Source organism: Pinus tabuliformis, chromosome 7 (genome assembly GCF_031772625.1).
Source record: "Pinus tabuliformis cultivar Carrire ecotype Pingquan chromosome 7, CPIR1, whole genome shotgun sequence".
Taxonomy (NCBI): domain Eukaryota; kingdom Viridiplantae; phylum Streptophyta; class Pinopsida; order Pinales; family Pinaceae; genus Pinus; species Pinus tabuliformis.
In genome coordinates, this window is record NC_142293.1 from 661,383,324 (window position 1) to 661,399,999 (window position 16,676).

Sequence of the window (16,676 nt, forward strand, 5' to 3'; positions counted from 1 at the left end):
TTTAGGTGGGCGACCAAGTCTGGTTGCATTTGCAAAAGGAATGCCTTACCGGAGCCTATCAAAAATGCAGACCACTCCAATATGGTCCTTACACCATTACTAAGGCTAAGGGAGACAATGCATTTGAGCTTAGCATTCCCCCATTCCTTGGCCTGCACCCAGTGTTCAATGTGGACCGCCTCCGGCCATACTTTCCACCATTACTAGACACATCTGACATTGTAGAACAACTCACACCCACAGAGTTAAATCCAGATTGCATGGAACAAGCTGCAAGTGATCAGATCATGGACACACAGATCAAGCACACTCGCTAGCAGCATATCCAACTGCATCGAGTTGTCAAAGCAGACCAACTCCTTCACCAGGGCAAGTGGCTCACCAAGGACTAAGTTCAACAAAAGTTTCCTCATCTCATGGAGGAACTCAACGCAATGGGGACCATTGCTTCCTAAGGGGGGAGGAATGATCCAGGTGGATATTGGTGGCCACCCACAAAGTCCACTTGGACCCCTACCATTGTTTGTTTCAGCTTTTCAGTTTCCTTAATTGTAGCAAAGTTTACTATTTTTAGTAGTTTTTCGGGTCCTGAACTTCCGAAGCCGTTTTGAGGCCCTAAACGACATTTTTTGGGAAAATTGGGAGCAATATGGGTCCATGGACCGATGTTGCTCTTCCCATTAGATAGATATTTCTAGCGAGATACTATGCGCATAAAACGGAGATCGTATGCCAAAGTTATGAGCCCAGGAAATTGATGCACCAATTTACCCAAACGAGGCCCACAATTTGGCATTTCATCTTCTAGGGTTAGGTTTTTGGATGTTTAGGGTCTTCCATTGTTTCTCAATAATAAATAGACCTTCGAGCCTCATTGTAACACAGTTCAGAGGCATGTAGCTGCCACATCTCTTCTCAAAGATAAGCTACCATCGCCCTAGCCGGTTTATTTCCATTTCTGTTTGTAAGCATATTTCAGTATTTTACATTAATGAAATGAAGTATTATTTCAGCGGCATCTTTGTGTTTATGGTTATCTCTGTAATTTTTTGTGTTCCTGTTTAAATCCAAATCAGTTGGCAGATAATCAAGGGACATGGAGGCTCCACAGCCTTATAGTGTGGACACCATAACTGGTGTAACGTCTAGAAGCATCTGAAAGCAATATCAGATGGGACGTGGCTCATTGGATTGATCGCACAATTGGAATTTTTGTGACTGAGTTCATGGTTGATCGAAAAATCAGCTATAGCAAGGAAGAAGGTAGGCTCTTCAAGGGACCATGAGGTAAGTATCTAAAATCATTAAAAACATGGATTAAAATGATGGTATGTGAAAAGAGGGTTATGAAATTACCTTGATGTTTGGAGCTATGCGGAGTGGTAAATTATTTAGAATAAAAGAAGGAACAAGCTCAGAGTATAGTCTGCTCATTAAATCCCCTTCAAGTAATGACGAAGGGACAATGTTGACTATACCACGAAGTCTAGTACAGTTGATTAAGTAGGGTATCTTGCGGATACCTCATCCATCCACTCCACCTCCACCTCATATGCCTACACCTTCAGCTCCACCTCCACATCCACTTCCACCATTCAAAATGGCATATGTGATGAAGATGTCGGTTTTAAAGGGGTCAAGAGCGAAGGCCCCAAACAGTTTTGGTTTGTTGCAGATGATGTGTGGACAACACAGTAGATTATGGTAAAGAAGGCGCAGTTGGTCACAACCTTACAAGATTGATCATTGACGTGGTACATCAAGTACTGCACTGATAACCCCAATGTTACATTGGTAGAGACCCAGCAAGCTCTGAACAAGGAGTTTAGAAAGCCTAAGTTAGAGGTGTAGTTGGTGACTGAGTTCAAATAAAATAAAAAAAATATAGATGACTCACCCTAGGATTTCGATCAGAGACTGAAATGCCTTATCATGCAAGCCAATATGATAATATTAGATTCTCAGCATCGAGATTGGTATATCGTGTCACTTTTAGCACACTTAAGATTTTCGTTGTGACAGCAAAAGATAGCAACACAAGCAGAAGTGGTACAAATCACGATGAGTTTGGAAGCCTCGCCAATACAAGATACAAACATTGGAGTGCAGTAGATTCACTCGTACTTGGAAAGCCTACACTTGGAGTTGCAGAGTTTGAATAAAGGCAAGGAAACCGAGCCGACAGCGCGCGTAGAAGTCTAGTGCTTAAAATGCAAGGGTCATGGTCACGATAAGGACCATTGTTTGGTTTATCAAAATTATCTTATAGGGGGAGGGCATGTCTCCTTGAAGCCAGAGGCTACTACTGGGTCAAGCATAGGAGCTGCGTTATTTCTCAGCTTACTAGACAACATGTGACAGATAATTGTCACTTAGTGCAAAAGTTTGTACAGACACCCTAACAGTGGTTCTGCAATTTCTGTAAGATTGTAGGTCACAATGAATGCCATTGCTAAAGTTATGAGCTAATGATGGATAAAACCCATACCTACTGAATGCAGGCAGAAAATCGACCTCAGGATCAGGGCGCAGGAGTAGCACACGGTGGATTCCAAGGCCGAGGATGAGGAAGAGGGGGCGGAGCTGGGAAAGGACGTGGGCAGATAATTTGCTATAACTATGGTGAAGCAGGAAACTTCACGTGAGATTGCCCAAACCCCATGTACCCTTTGTGTCAATATTGCAAATAGTTAGACCATGTGATAGAATATTTTTTGATCCTTATAGAAAAGATGCAAGAAAAGAAGACGCAACCCCAACAACCTATGCAAAACTTACAAATGATGAGGGTGGAACCTCATGAAGAGGATCATAGTGTAAATATAGTAACAAGAAGTGGTATGGAAACAGGTGAAGATAAAGGAAAACAACCTGAGACTGAAGATTGGGTACATCAGGCCGCTAAGAAAGAAATATATTTTTACATTAGTAAAGTTAAAGAAACATTAACGGAAGCCAAGAAGAGCTTCATTGAGGCCTCCACCTCAGGAAACCAAGGGAAATTGCTAGAAACCAGTGCGACGTAGGAGGTAGATCTGTCGGTATTATCTACATTTCTAAAGACCTGTATGAAGTTTTTGCACAATAAGAAATAAGTAAAAGGGTTGCAAGAGCTAATCGACAAGTGTACGAATAAAGAAAAGACCCTTTTTGAATAGTGCACCATGAGAAAAATTGGTAAGCATAAGAAGAAAATGGGGCAAGAGATGAGGCTAACCACACAAATATGAGAATATTAAATGGACCAGGTAATCTTGGATCTGGGATCTGATGCAAATGTCCTACCTAAGAAGACGTGGGAGAGAATAGGGAGGCATGCACTGTAGTGTTCTCCTATCTAGCTTCGCATGGCTAATCAACAAAATATTATTTCGATGGGGCGCTTATATGGTGTAGTGGTAAACATTGAGGGCACAAGTGTGTTGGCTGACTTTGAGGTCACTGAAATAGTGGATGATAGTAACATGTACCCCGCGCTACTAGGTATTGACTGGGCTTTTGACATGGATGCAGTAATCAACTTGAAGAAGTGGAAGATGATTTTTGAAAGGAAGGTGCTCCGGGTTGCAGTGCCACTAGACCCTGCCGAGGGAGTGAGTTATACTGAATCTGTTCACGACTTTGTGGAGAATGATGATGGTCTGGATCATATATACAAGATCACAGTGCGAGAAGAAGATTGGATCAAACCTACAGCCGATGGAAAAATTGCGTGGGACATGGATAGTTCATGCACCTCATACTTGGATGAAGAACTTGAGCACTCATAGAATCGGTTGCATGAAGTATCTACGCTCTGGTGTAATATGAAGACCAAACCACTGAGGTGTGTTTCAACTGAGGTAAGAAAGATTCCACATTATGATGGTTTAACTGATGTGTATCTATTTTTAGATGAATTTGAAAGGGAAGTACTTGAAGAACATTGCTTCCAAGCATTGGAGTTGGAACTATGCGCTATGCCTACCCATTGGTGGGGTACGCACAAGGAGAGCTTTGTTGGATGGAAGGAATATATAAGAATGATGAGATTAAGGTTTGGATATGCTAATACCCAGATGACAGAGAAGTACAGTGGGAAGGATGATCCGCGTGATCATTTGGCATGATGGACTAAGGCCTGGGGAATGAAGCCACAACCAGAATGGGTGCACATTTTTGTCATACCTTAGATACAATCCCTATGAACTGGTATTTAGAAACAGAGCTTCACCATGGGACAATGGAGTGGGACATATTAAGAGAAATTTTTCTATTGACTTTCAGCTTTTAGGATGGGTTTGAATGCATTGACGAAGCGCTCCAGGAGATAAAAGTTGTTATATTCAGAACGCCTGAGGAACCAGTAGAATGGACTCAATAGGATTGGAGTACATAGCTATGCCATGCACTGGAATGCTACAATGTGACTGCTGAGGAGGAAGAAGAAAATCCATGGAATATTAACATATGAGAGACAAAAGGACAACACAAAGTTGAAGGACTGAAAGCAGAAAAGTCGAAGATATCAGAGCCTTTGAAAACTAGACAAGTAAATATTGGATCTGAAGCAGAGCCTAAGTTCATGAAGATAGGAGACTATTGGGACAAAGATAAAGTCGATAAGGTGGTCGTACTGTTGTGGAATAACAGGATCTATTTCCAACAAAGTTCTCGAATCTAAAGGGGATCGTTGGAGATTTGGGTGTTATGAAGATCACATTGGAACCTTATGTGAAACCCATTAAGCAGAGACCTTATTGGCTAAATCCGAAGTATAAAGAAAAGGTGTGCCAAGAGCTTGATAAGATGTTGGATGATGGTATTATTGAACTAGTAGAAGAATCTAATTGGGTGAGTCCAATGGTTGTCCAAAAGAAGAAACAGAAAGGAGAAATTCAGATATGCGGAGATCTAAGAAAACTAAATGATGCATATGTGCATTGTTGGGTGTAGGAATTGTTGTCAAGAAGACTCCTTCAACACTTAATTGTCAACCTGGGGGTTTCATAAACTTATAATCGAATCACAGGAAATACCAGAAATGATATGAACTTTTCTAAAATCTATTCCTACTTCCTTAATTTCAATCTTGCAAAATCAAAAAGAAAAGATCACCTGGAAATTTACAATAAAGATATTCTAGTGATCGAATATGAAAGAAAGTACATTTTCAGGAAAACAAATAAAAGGAATTCTCAAAACCTCTTGCAACAATCTTTGAAAATGTAAATCTATGTTTATCTTCAGTGAAGTTGTGTTCTAGATTAATAATTGGACCCTTGAAGATATCTGGATCCTTTTAGATCTTCCTCCCTGTATTAAGTTATTATTCTTGTACTTCTCCAATGTGCTTGCACTAGTACCAAAACAAAGTTTAAGTGTTGGGAGTATACTTTACACCTGTACTTAAGATTTATGTCTTTATGCAGGAACTCTAAGCCTCAAGGCTATAGTACTTTGTTCCTATATTAGGAGATCGATTCTTGTATCGGGACAGAGGTTCCTACACCAAGCTTTCCAATCCTTCTTTCGAGAAAATAAAGAATGTGTTAACTAAGAAAAATAACTTGCAAAGGTGAACAAAACTTTTAAAATAAATTCCTCAAACCGAAATATGCTTCAACTAATATTTTAATGTCTAAAACGAGAATTAATTCTAAAGTCAAAGAAAACTTTTTATTAAGGAACTTCTACATGTAATCTAAGAGATCATTGAAATATGACAGTAGGCTTCAGTCCTGTAATATCTATCCACACTACTGATCTGCATGCATAACCTTTTAAACCCAGAAAGATTTCCTTTAAGAAATATTACACATGAATCAGATCTTTCCTAAATTATATAAAGTGCAGGCACATACCATTGTGTGTGTCGCAACAACGTTTTGTTTCAGAAGTGTGTTTAATTCTAAATATCAAAAGAACTTAAGAATGGAAATCACACTTTTAGAATCGCTTTAAGTCTTAATAGAAATCACACTCTTCAAGTTCGCATTAAGACTTATCAAATAAAAACTAAAGACCATTACTATAATGAACCAAAAGAATCGATATGTGAAACTACAAACGCACTAGTGCAGGAATGCGTGCCTACACGATCCAAGCAAAAAACGAGATTAAGCTTCAAAAAAAGAAATCTCCAGATCCTACGGTCATCACTCTTATCGCACAATTAACTTGCTCGTTCGTTAGCCTGCGATGAGAGCAGTTTTCTCTCTCATCCGCCGGACACGCGTCATTCAACGTATGACATCGCTTGGTCCTCTAACAAATCCGCTTACCGCCCAAAACACCTCCGATATTCCGCTAGTTTTGAAGCGCGGGACCCACCTATCATTTTAGTGCTTTTCCCACAGTTTTCTGATTTCCCCTTGTGACCGAGCGCTCGGGGCTTTTTCCTTCTCGAGGGGTTTTGCCTGGCTTTGCGCTAATCATGCATCAAAAACAACCTCCATTTCTGGGTTTGAGCTTCCCAATTGCCATTTTGCGCCTTGCATAGTCTCCATGGGCCTATGGTCAAGTGCTTTGACTGAAGGTCCTCGTTGCTTCGTGATGGCTGCAAATTACCATTATTTAGAGGTTATTTCTAATAAGATCGATATCCACAAGACTTTGAACTTCAGCATGAGTTTCTTTATAGAGTTTGGATAACTTTAAGAGAGTTTAAGGGTCCAATTCGGATCACGCCTTCCCACTAAAAGAAATTTTGGTCCACCAAAAGACTGATATACTGATCTAAGCAGTAATGAGAGTAACAACACCCTCTTCTTTCAGCCTCCCTACACTTGCCTTTGTATAGTGCCTCTGAACCACAATCTCTAACCACTTCCCTTTTTGGATGGGTTGGTCGCCTTGGGAAGAACTATTTTCCTCCTTGACTTCATGCAGAACTTCTGCTGTGAAGTTTACATAAGGTAGCTTGAACTTCTTTGCCTTGATCCTTGATCTAAGGTGGCTCAAACAAATGTGAAGTACATCTGCTCCACAAAACTTTCATTTGTACCTGTTTGAAAAACTGCCAACAACAACTGTTAACAACAGTAGGCACATAGAAAACAATTGCATGGGCTAACTCCTGCTTCAACAAAGAAACAGATTTCACATCTTGTGAAACCTTCCATGTCTTATTTCTGCATACAAATGACTGACTAGATAACAAGCCAATAAAACATGCCTTTGCAACAAATGACCCTTCAAGTCAAGCATGTAGGAAAAAGGCCTTTAGGACTCTTTTCCAAAATATGAAACACTTCATCATTATCTCCATTTTGGAGACCAAGTTAACTTCTCCCAAGCCAACATTACATGCATCTCATGCTCATGCATGTATTCCATCTATCAACTTTCGCTTAAGTACATTGTACTTTCGAAGCTAAAATGAACATATTGTTGCAGCAATAAAGTGAGTTTCCTACTCAACCTCTTTCCATTTACCATTTTGGTAAGATCCTACAACTTGCATTTATTCCACAAAGAAATGCAAACAGATGCATCAAAGGACATGTCGTCTTAATTGGATAAGAATTCTAACCATTTCTTACCAATCCATTTCAAATATCCCTCCTTGGTTTTCACATTAGCATCAATATGTGAATCATTCTGAAACCCATCAATCATGGAATCTTTATTTCCATCCCTGCCATTTTCTTTTTCCACCTTCTCCTTCAGCTTTGGTGGGAGCAGTGCTGGATTCAAAGTCCAACACCCTTCAACAAGATTCCCTTGCTTATGGCAATAAATGCAACACATGTGCATCCTTTTGATAGCATGATTTGCCTCGTCTTGTGGAATTTTGGCTGCTTGCTTCTTTTCCTTCAAAAGTTTCCTGTATGTGGCCATCCTCTTCCAACATCTAGAAACATAATGGTTATCCAAACCACAAAAGGAACATGAAATTCTTTTTCCATGCTTTACAAAATCAAAAGGAATGTGTTTAGAACAAGATTTATACTTGCCTTTTTCACCTTTATTGCCTTCATGAGTAGGTGAAGCAAATGAAGAAGTGGCTCCCTTTGGAACACTGTCACTTTCTTCAAGGTTGTCAGAGTTTCCACAACCCTTTGGTTCAAGTATGTGCTTCTGAACACCTGCATCATGCGAATGATGTTTTGAGCTATTGCATTCCTCCTTAATACAATCCTCACACTTCTGAGGTAGAGGACCTGCAATGAAACTCCCTTTGGGAACTGTTTCAATGGCCTTCATGGAAGCTTTGGAACTCTCTCCATAATATTGTTCATAACCAAGACCCAAATACTTAGGCCTTTCCTCAACCATTATTGGTTCAATAATACCTTGTGCATGCTTTCCCAAGCCCTTTCCTTCATAGCCCATCTTGGACATTAGCTTGGAACCTATGCCTCTAGTATGTTTTTCAAAAGAACCAATACAAGCATTCTTAGAGGAATTTGAAGATAAAAAGGAATGGTTTACCTCTTCTTCAAGCTGATACTTGGCCAAGACTTCTTTTGCAACAAAGAGTTGTGACTCCAACTCATGCATCATTTTCAGGTTCATACTTGCAATATGAAGTTGCCTCTCCATTTCTTGCAATTCGTCAGAAAGCAACCGCTTCTCTTCCTCCACGGAATTCAACTGCTCTCTAGGTAGGTTTCTCTTCCTACCATCCTCATGCATTTCTCTCACCATATCCATCATGGTGGACAAGTCTTGCTTCATGTCTCCATCAAAGGAAATTATGAAGAAAGAAGAATTTTAGGACTCACTTGTGGAATTTGTCATTATGCCAATGAACAAAAGAACTTCAAACAAGATTAATAAAGAGCTTACTCAAGCAACCTTTTGCTACAAACCTATGGTGGTGCTTCAAGGGTTGCTTTGAGGACCTTTGGGATAGAAGAATGCCTTCAGCCCTTCTTCCGTCTTGTCCTTCCTGGACTGAGCTATCAATAGCTTTCCCTTCACCTCTACAAACTCAAACAATATTCAGTCTGCAACCAAGCATACAATTGATGAGGTAATCAATCCTTGATTGTCAAAACACCTTTCAAACAAGCAATCTTTGCCCTGTCAATCAAGCATTCTGATACAACCTTCTTTGAAGGTGCAGTTAAATCAATCTTAAGCTCTGATACCACCTGATCTGAAAATGGGGCTCTTAGGATTCTTGTCTAACTTACAAGAACCTCTCCCACTTCCAAAGCTTTAAAATTTTCCTAAGTCTTAATGATTAACCAATGCGGAATTAAGAAATGCTTGAAAATATGGGTGTATGCTTGTATTTGTTTTCAGTTGATTATGTTGTTTGTGTTGTTATGGGAAGGTACTTAAACTGATATATAAATGCGTATAACAGTAGTTAGAGCAGCAGTAAACACAAACACATAAGAGTTCACCCTGATATCTTGGGCTACGTCTCCTTGAGCTCTAATCAACTCAATTAGGCTCTCTGGGATTATGGCAATAGTTCTTTTACAAGTTCCACACTCAACTCCAATGTTTTACACAGGAACATTTGGCTTAGAACACCATCTTATCCCTTGGCTCTTGGAGCTCTTCGGCTTTCTACCTCTGGCTCTTGGCTCTGGCTCTGGCTCTTGGCTTTGACTCTAGCTCTGGCTCTTTAGCTCGGGCTCTGGTTCTGGCTCTCAGCTCTCGCTTCTGGCACTCGCTCTAGCTCTTGGCTTTGGCTGTGGCTCACGTCTCTCTGCTCTGGCTTCTCTAAGCTCTTTCTCTCGGCCTTTGCATGCCTCTGTGAGTCGCTCGACCTACAAGCAACTCCAACAACAATATGATGCTGTCAATTGAGCTCTCTAGCTTTTCACTCGACCTCCTGAGTGACTCTAAAGACTCTCTGCGCATTCCCCTTTTTCTATCTCTATCAGTTTGTGGCTTTAAGCCATCTGCTTCCTAACTGTTCGTTTCCGCTTTCAGCTCTCTCATTCCATGCCTCTATCCATTTGAATCCTTTCTTTCGGTTGTTACAGTCACTGCATCACACCTCACAGGGAAGCGGCTACCTATTCCATAACGGATAAGTGTCAAGTTCACCGGAAACACTCGATTGTTTGAAACGGCCGTTATTTCCATTTACTCCAAGAAAGCCCGCGAAACATGAATCTCTACCAACTCATTGTCCACGTCGGACTTCAAATCTTTATGCACCATAGCTTATTTCTCCCTTGGGTCTGGTCATCCATCGGGTGATATCTCCGTCATTAGATCTGGGGCCTCCAAATCCTATGTTCATTGCTCTTATTGTGCGGTTGACTTGCTCGATCATTAGCATGCGATGAGAGCAGTTTTCTCCCTCATCTGCCAAACACACATCATTCAATGTATGGCATCGCTTGGTCCTTTGACAAATCCGCTTACCGCCCAAAATGCCTCCGATATTCCACCGGTTTTACAGCGCGGGACTCGCCTGTCATTTTAGCGCTTTTCCCACAGTTTTCCGATTTCCCCTTGTGACCGAGCGCTCGAGGATTTTTCCTTCTCAAGGGGTTTTTCCCGGTGGTTTGCACTAATCGCGCATCAAAAACAGCCTCCGTTTCTGGGTTTGAGCTTCCCAATTGTCGTTTGTGTGCCATGCACAGTCTCCATGGGCCAACTGTCAAGTGCTTTGACCGAAGGTCCTCGTTGCTTCGTGTTGGCTACAAATTACCATTGTTATTTTTGATAAGCTTGATATCCACAAGACTTTGAACTTTGGCATGAGTTTCTTTATAGAGTTTGGGTAACTTTAAAAGAGTTTAAGGATCCAATTTGGATCATTTGTCTTCGTGGTGTTGTTCTTTTCCTGCTACTTCGGCGGGTTGTCCTGGGTCGCCCTGCCTTGGTTTGGCCTTTGATATGTGGTTTGGGGGTGCCTTTTCCTTGCTTCAGATTCATAGATCCAAAGTCTTGCTTCTTTTGTTTAAACTTCTACTCAATCTTGACAACGGATCAATATGTTTTCCCGAGTGAGGAGATGTCTAGGAACTCCATCTTGTCCTGGATGTACTTGTGTAGATAGTCGAGGTACTTAAGTACCAAATGTCACTCAGAATCCTTGATACCCAACTTAGTACGGAGGGTATAGAAAACATTTGTGAACTCCAGCACATCTTGGTCCCTTCCCTGCCGTAGCATGGTCCACTTTATGTATTTATCTTAATAGCTCATGACAGGGTAATATTCTTCCTTGATGGCGTCTCAGAAATAACCCCAAGTGGGTGTGACTAAAAACAATGACGATTACCTCTCGTCCTTTTGTTCACAGTAGGTTTCCCACCTGTCCTCGATGTGTGGGGTAGCTTTGAGAAGTACAAAAGTAATATTTTCCCGATTGCAAAATTCATGAACTAAAAAATATCTTTCCAACATATTCAACCATTTATCTATGGCATCTGCATCTATTTTTCCCTCAAATATGGGAATATTGAAGTTAACCTGTACCTTAAAAGGATTAGCGCCTCCAGAGTGGCTACTAGACGAAGATGTGTCGTCTGTGGGTAGTCGTCGAAGCATCTAGGCAAAGTTATCCATCATCGTATTCCTTTGTCGCTCGAGGGCTTCCTTGAGCAATATTTTGAAAGGATCTCCTGCCCTCTCATCTTTTGTTTCTTCTACCATGGGAGGTCGTCAGAGTTTGCAAAGGTTCAACCAGATCGAGCCCTAACTCCTTGGACATGCAAAGAAAAATAGAAAAAGAGAAAACACTCTGATACCAATGATCCGAACTTAAATAGGAACGCAACAAATTACAAATATAACCATAAATACAGAAATGCAGCAAAAATAACACTTCATTTCATTAATATCATAATACTGAAATATGCCTACAAACAAAATGGAAATAAACTAGCTTAGGTAATGGTAGCTTATCTCTTGGCCGCTACATGCCTCTAAACTGTGTTACAATGAGGTTAAAAGGCCTACTTATTATTGAGAAACAATGGAAAATTGCTAAACATCCAAAAACCTAACCCTAGGAGATGAAGTGCCAAAATTATGGGCCCTATTTGGGTAAATTGGTACATCAACATCACGGGGTTGTAACTTTGGCATATGATCTTCTTTTGGCTATCATAATACCTCGTTTCGAAGATCTAAAAGAGGAGACCAAAAAATGAATAAAATGATTTAGGAGTTTTTGATCTTGCTATTTTCCCTAAAAACATTGTTTAGGGCCTCAAAACGGCTCCAAAGGTTCAGGACCCGAAAAACTGCTAAAAATAGTAAACTGTGCTACAATTAAGGAAACTGAAAACCTAAAAGAGACAGTATTGGGAGTCCAAGTAGAATAGGTGGGTGGCCACCAATATCCACCTGGATCAACCAATCAGTGTTTGTGAACCACCCTTAAACAAAAAAATTGCTAATTGGCAAGTGATAATAATGCATTTCAGCAATAAATGAGTAACAATCTTTAGTAAATGTCATTGAATTAAGATGATATGAGCGACGTCTAGAGTTTCTGTAAATGGTGAATTCTACTTATTCAAATAATAAATATGTATCTATTGAAGGAATGGCAACTCAATCCATGATTTCGTACAATGCCATGCTGAAATCCAAATTTGTTCTTCCAATTGTTCAAGAAGTTTTGGCTACTAGTGTTCCATTGAAAGAAGATGTCTTTAATAGTGAATTTTTTTCGCAAATCAAGGTTTAGTTTGCAGATTTAATGGGTTTTGATTGTGATTAATTGATCTCCACAAATGGATTATTGATACATGAAAACCCAATTTGACTGGTGATCTAAATATTTACCCCTTGGCTGGGGGTTTTTGTTGTTGTGGTTTTTGATAATATTGAGGATAAGCAGAATATTTATGAATCTGGGCCCTGGTTTTGGGGCAATGTTGGCCTTTTTCATTTAGCCCTGTTCTTCCACCTTTGATCCAGTTAGAGCATCAATCTACATGGCTCCTATTTGGGTAAGGCTTCCAAACCTTCCCTTGCATATTTGGAACCTTCCAATGTTATCTTCCATTGGTAATGCAATAGGGAAGCTTTATTGTTGTAGCCTAGAACCAATTTTTCTTTTTTATAAAGTTATTTATGTTTGAATATGTGTTGAGATGGATTTCAACAAGGGTTTTCTTGCTAAGATTAATCTGATAGCTCTAGACTATGTTTGGGTTAAGAATATCGATTATGAAAATGTTTCATTTCAATGCCGAGCGTGTTATGAAACAGGGCATGTAATTAAAAATTGCTCAAAGCATTTATAGAATAACATAGTCCATAAAAATAACCGGAAGCCTGAATGGTGGGAAGGAGCTCAGTCTGAACACTATATAGTTACAAAGAAGAAGAGAGTCAGGATAAGAAAGAAGAAAAGGAAAAACATGAAGATCAAGCAGACAAGGAAGAAATTAAAGACAATAGTTCTCAATCATTGAAGGTTGATCCATTAGACACAACAAAAAATGCAGGTTGGATTCAAGTGGGGGAGAAGCGAAAAAATATTTCACCAATAAAAACCAGAAGTCAGTTGAAATTAAATAAAAAATAGTTAAAAATGGAATGTATATATATTTGGATCTCAAAGGTATTTCGGAAAAAAATTAAAAAAATAAAATAATAAATAAATTAGCTGGAATGGGATTAAAATTTTTGTATCATGGAGTAGTCACTTGAAGGATTAGATTTAACCTACGTGCTCAATCTCAAACCTACAAAGAATATTGGTAATTTTGAAGAAATGTAACGGTTGTGGTTCAGATACTAGTTTAGATTTAAATAAAATTCTCATACTTGTTTTGATTATTAATTAACACATTTTGACTCGGTGAAATCACATAAAATTAAAATTTTAAAAATAAAATAAAATTAATTAAGAATTATAATTAATTATAAATGATAATTAAGCCAGTCTAGATCCATCTTAACTTTATATCTACTAAGTGTTGAGGGATTACATCTCTTGAAGTGAAAATCTCTTATGAATCTAGGTTGGTTTCTATATTAAGAAATTATCTAGCCATATTTTGAATATAAACTTGGCAAGCATCAAGAAAGATAGATAGTTTGGTGTCTTAGTTGGAGTTTATTATTTTTTATGGATGTTAAAAATTATATATATATATGTGTGTGTGTGTGTGTGTGTGTGTGTGTCAGACCAGGAGGTAACTCCTCAAATGTAATCGTATTATTCATTCAGGTTGTTCATTATTATATACAACAGGGAGTGACTGTTCAGTTCATCTTCCGATGACTCTCCATTTGCTCTATTATTTATTTACACTAATTACAATTGTTCACCCAATCCCTATGATTAGGTGTCAACATTCCTCCCCCCCCCCTTAATCTGAAGGGATGTTGGTGAGTCCAAGCATCATTCTACATCTTTCAAGATTTTCTCTTCCATGTGCTTTGGTGAAGATGTCTGCAATCTTCTCATTAGTGGAAAAATGGTGAAGTTTGGCCTCAACATGATGTCGAGTGAGATGATATTTTGTATTGATGTGCTTCGTTCGATCATGGAACTTTGGGTTCTTGGCTAAATTTATTGCTAAGGTATTGTCAATCATGACTGGAGTAGATTGTACTTGTTTTACCTGCAAATCTTCCAGAATTTTCTTGAGCCACAGAATTTCTTTTGTTGCCTCAGTTGCTGCCACATATTCTGCCTCTGTTGTGGAATCTTCTAGAACTTATTGTTTGCATGATCTCCAAGAAACAGCTCCTGATCCAAGACTCATAGCATAACCCGAAGTCGATACCCCAATTTCTTTGTCTCCATCGAAGTATAAATCAGAGTATCCAATCAAGCTGAAGTCGCCCACCTGTGTATACTTGATTCCAAAGTCTTGAGTTCCCTTCAAGTACTTTAGAACTATTTTTGCAGCAGACCAATGTCCCTCACAAGGCTTTTGCATAAACCTGGACAGGATTCCAACAACAAACGAAATGTCTGGTCTGGTAGTAGTTAGGTAGTTGAGACTTCCTACAAGTTGTCTATACTTTGTTGCATCCTCAAATTCTTTTCCTTCAATGGATGTGAGCTTTAAGTTTTGTTCCATTGGAGTAGTCAAAGGATTGCATTTAGTCATGCCAAACCTATTCAATAGATCTCCAATGTACTTCTTTTGAGAAAGGAATATGGACTTCGGATGTTGAGTTACTTCAATACCAAGATAGTAATGAACATAGCTCAAATCAGTCATTTCAAAACCTTTCCTCAATTCCTTCTTTATGGATGTAATGTAGCTCTCATTGTTCCCTGTCATCAAAAGATCATCTACATATACCACAAGATATACAACTGTTTTGCCAACCTTCTTGACAAACAAAGTTGCATCATCAAGATCATAATGTTTGAAATTGAGTTTCAGAAGATGCTCAGTTAGTTTTTCATACCAAGCTCGTGGTGCTTGTTTGAGGCCTTACAAGGATTTCACAAGTTTGCATACTTTATTTTCATGTCTTTTATAGAAAATCCTTCAGGCTGGGACATAAAATCATTCTCTTTTAGATCTCCATTCAAGAAAGCAGTTTTTACATCCATTTGATGGACTTTCCAACCATTTTGAGCTGTTAAGGCAAAGAGTGTCCGGATGGTAACCCATTTTGTTATGGGGGAAAAAGTATCCTCATAATCGACCCCTTCTTTCTGTGCAAAACCTTTTGCCACAAGCTTAGCTTTGTGCTTGTCAAGTGAGCCATCAGCTTTATACTTGTTCTTGTAGACCCACTTGTAGCCAATTGGTTTGGTTCCCAATGGAGGATCAACTAGCTTCCAAGTGCCATTCTTTATCAAGGTATCATACTCCTTTTGCATTGCTTCTTTCCATTCATCATAAGAAGGAGCTTCTTTGAACGAAGTTGGTTCAAAATCTGTAGACAAATTCAATTCACAATCATAAGAAACAACCATATCAACAAGTAAATCAGAGTCATCTACATCACCTCCATTTTGTCGGCTTGAATTTTTAGTTCCTGTCTTTCCAACCTTATCAGGATGAACACTTTCAAGTGTCTTTGTCAACCACTTTGGGGGACCTTTCTGAGATGGTCTAGGCTGCTCTGTTGATTGAGTTGGGACTGAATCAAGATTGAGTCTTCCAAATTTTGTCAATCACATCACTCAAAGTATCATCCGTTGTTGGAGTTTCATGCGGGGGAGAGGGTGCTTCAGAAGAAGATTCCACAGGTTGATCTAGTATAGGAATCCCCCCTTCAATATGTGGAATCTGATTATCAAATTCTTGAAATGATTTTGCATTTGCAAATCTATCCAAGCGATCAAGTTGCCACTCAACAACATTGTCAGTTTTGGATGATTCAAGAAAGATTACATATCTAGATACAACAAACCTTTTATTGACTTCATCATAGAGATAATATGCTTTGGAGGTGTTTGAATACCCCAGGAAGATACACTTACGACTTCCTGCACCAAGTTTGTTTTTATGTACCTTTGGTATCAAGGCATAACACGTGGAACCAAAGACCCTGAAATGCTTTACGGAAGGAATGTGCCCATATCACATTTCATAAGGAGTCTTGTTTCTAATAGCATTAGATGGACATCTATTCTTTACATATACATCACATAGAATTGCATCAGCCCAAAACATCATTTTGACATTTTTGAAAAACATCATGGAGCACACCATATTTAAGATTGACTTATTCATTCTTTCAGCTACTCCATTCTGTTGGGGATTATAAGGCAAAGTTGTTTGATGTTTGATCCCATGTTGGCGAAGATATTTTTCAAATTAATTTGAAGTGTATTCTTT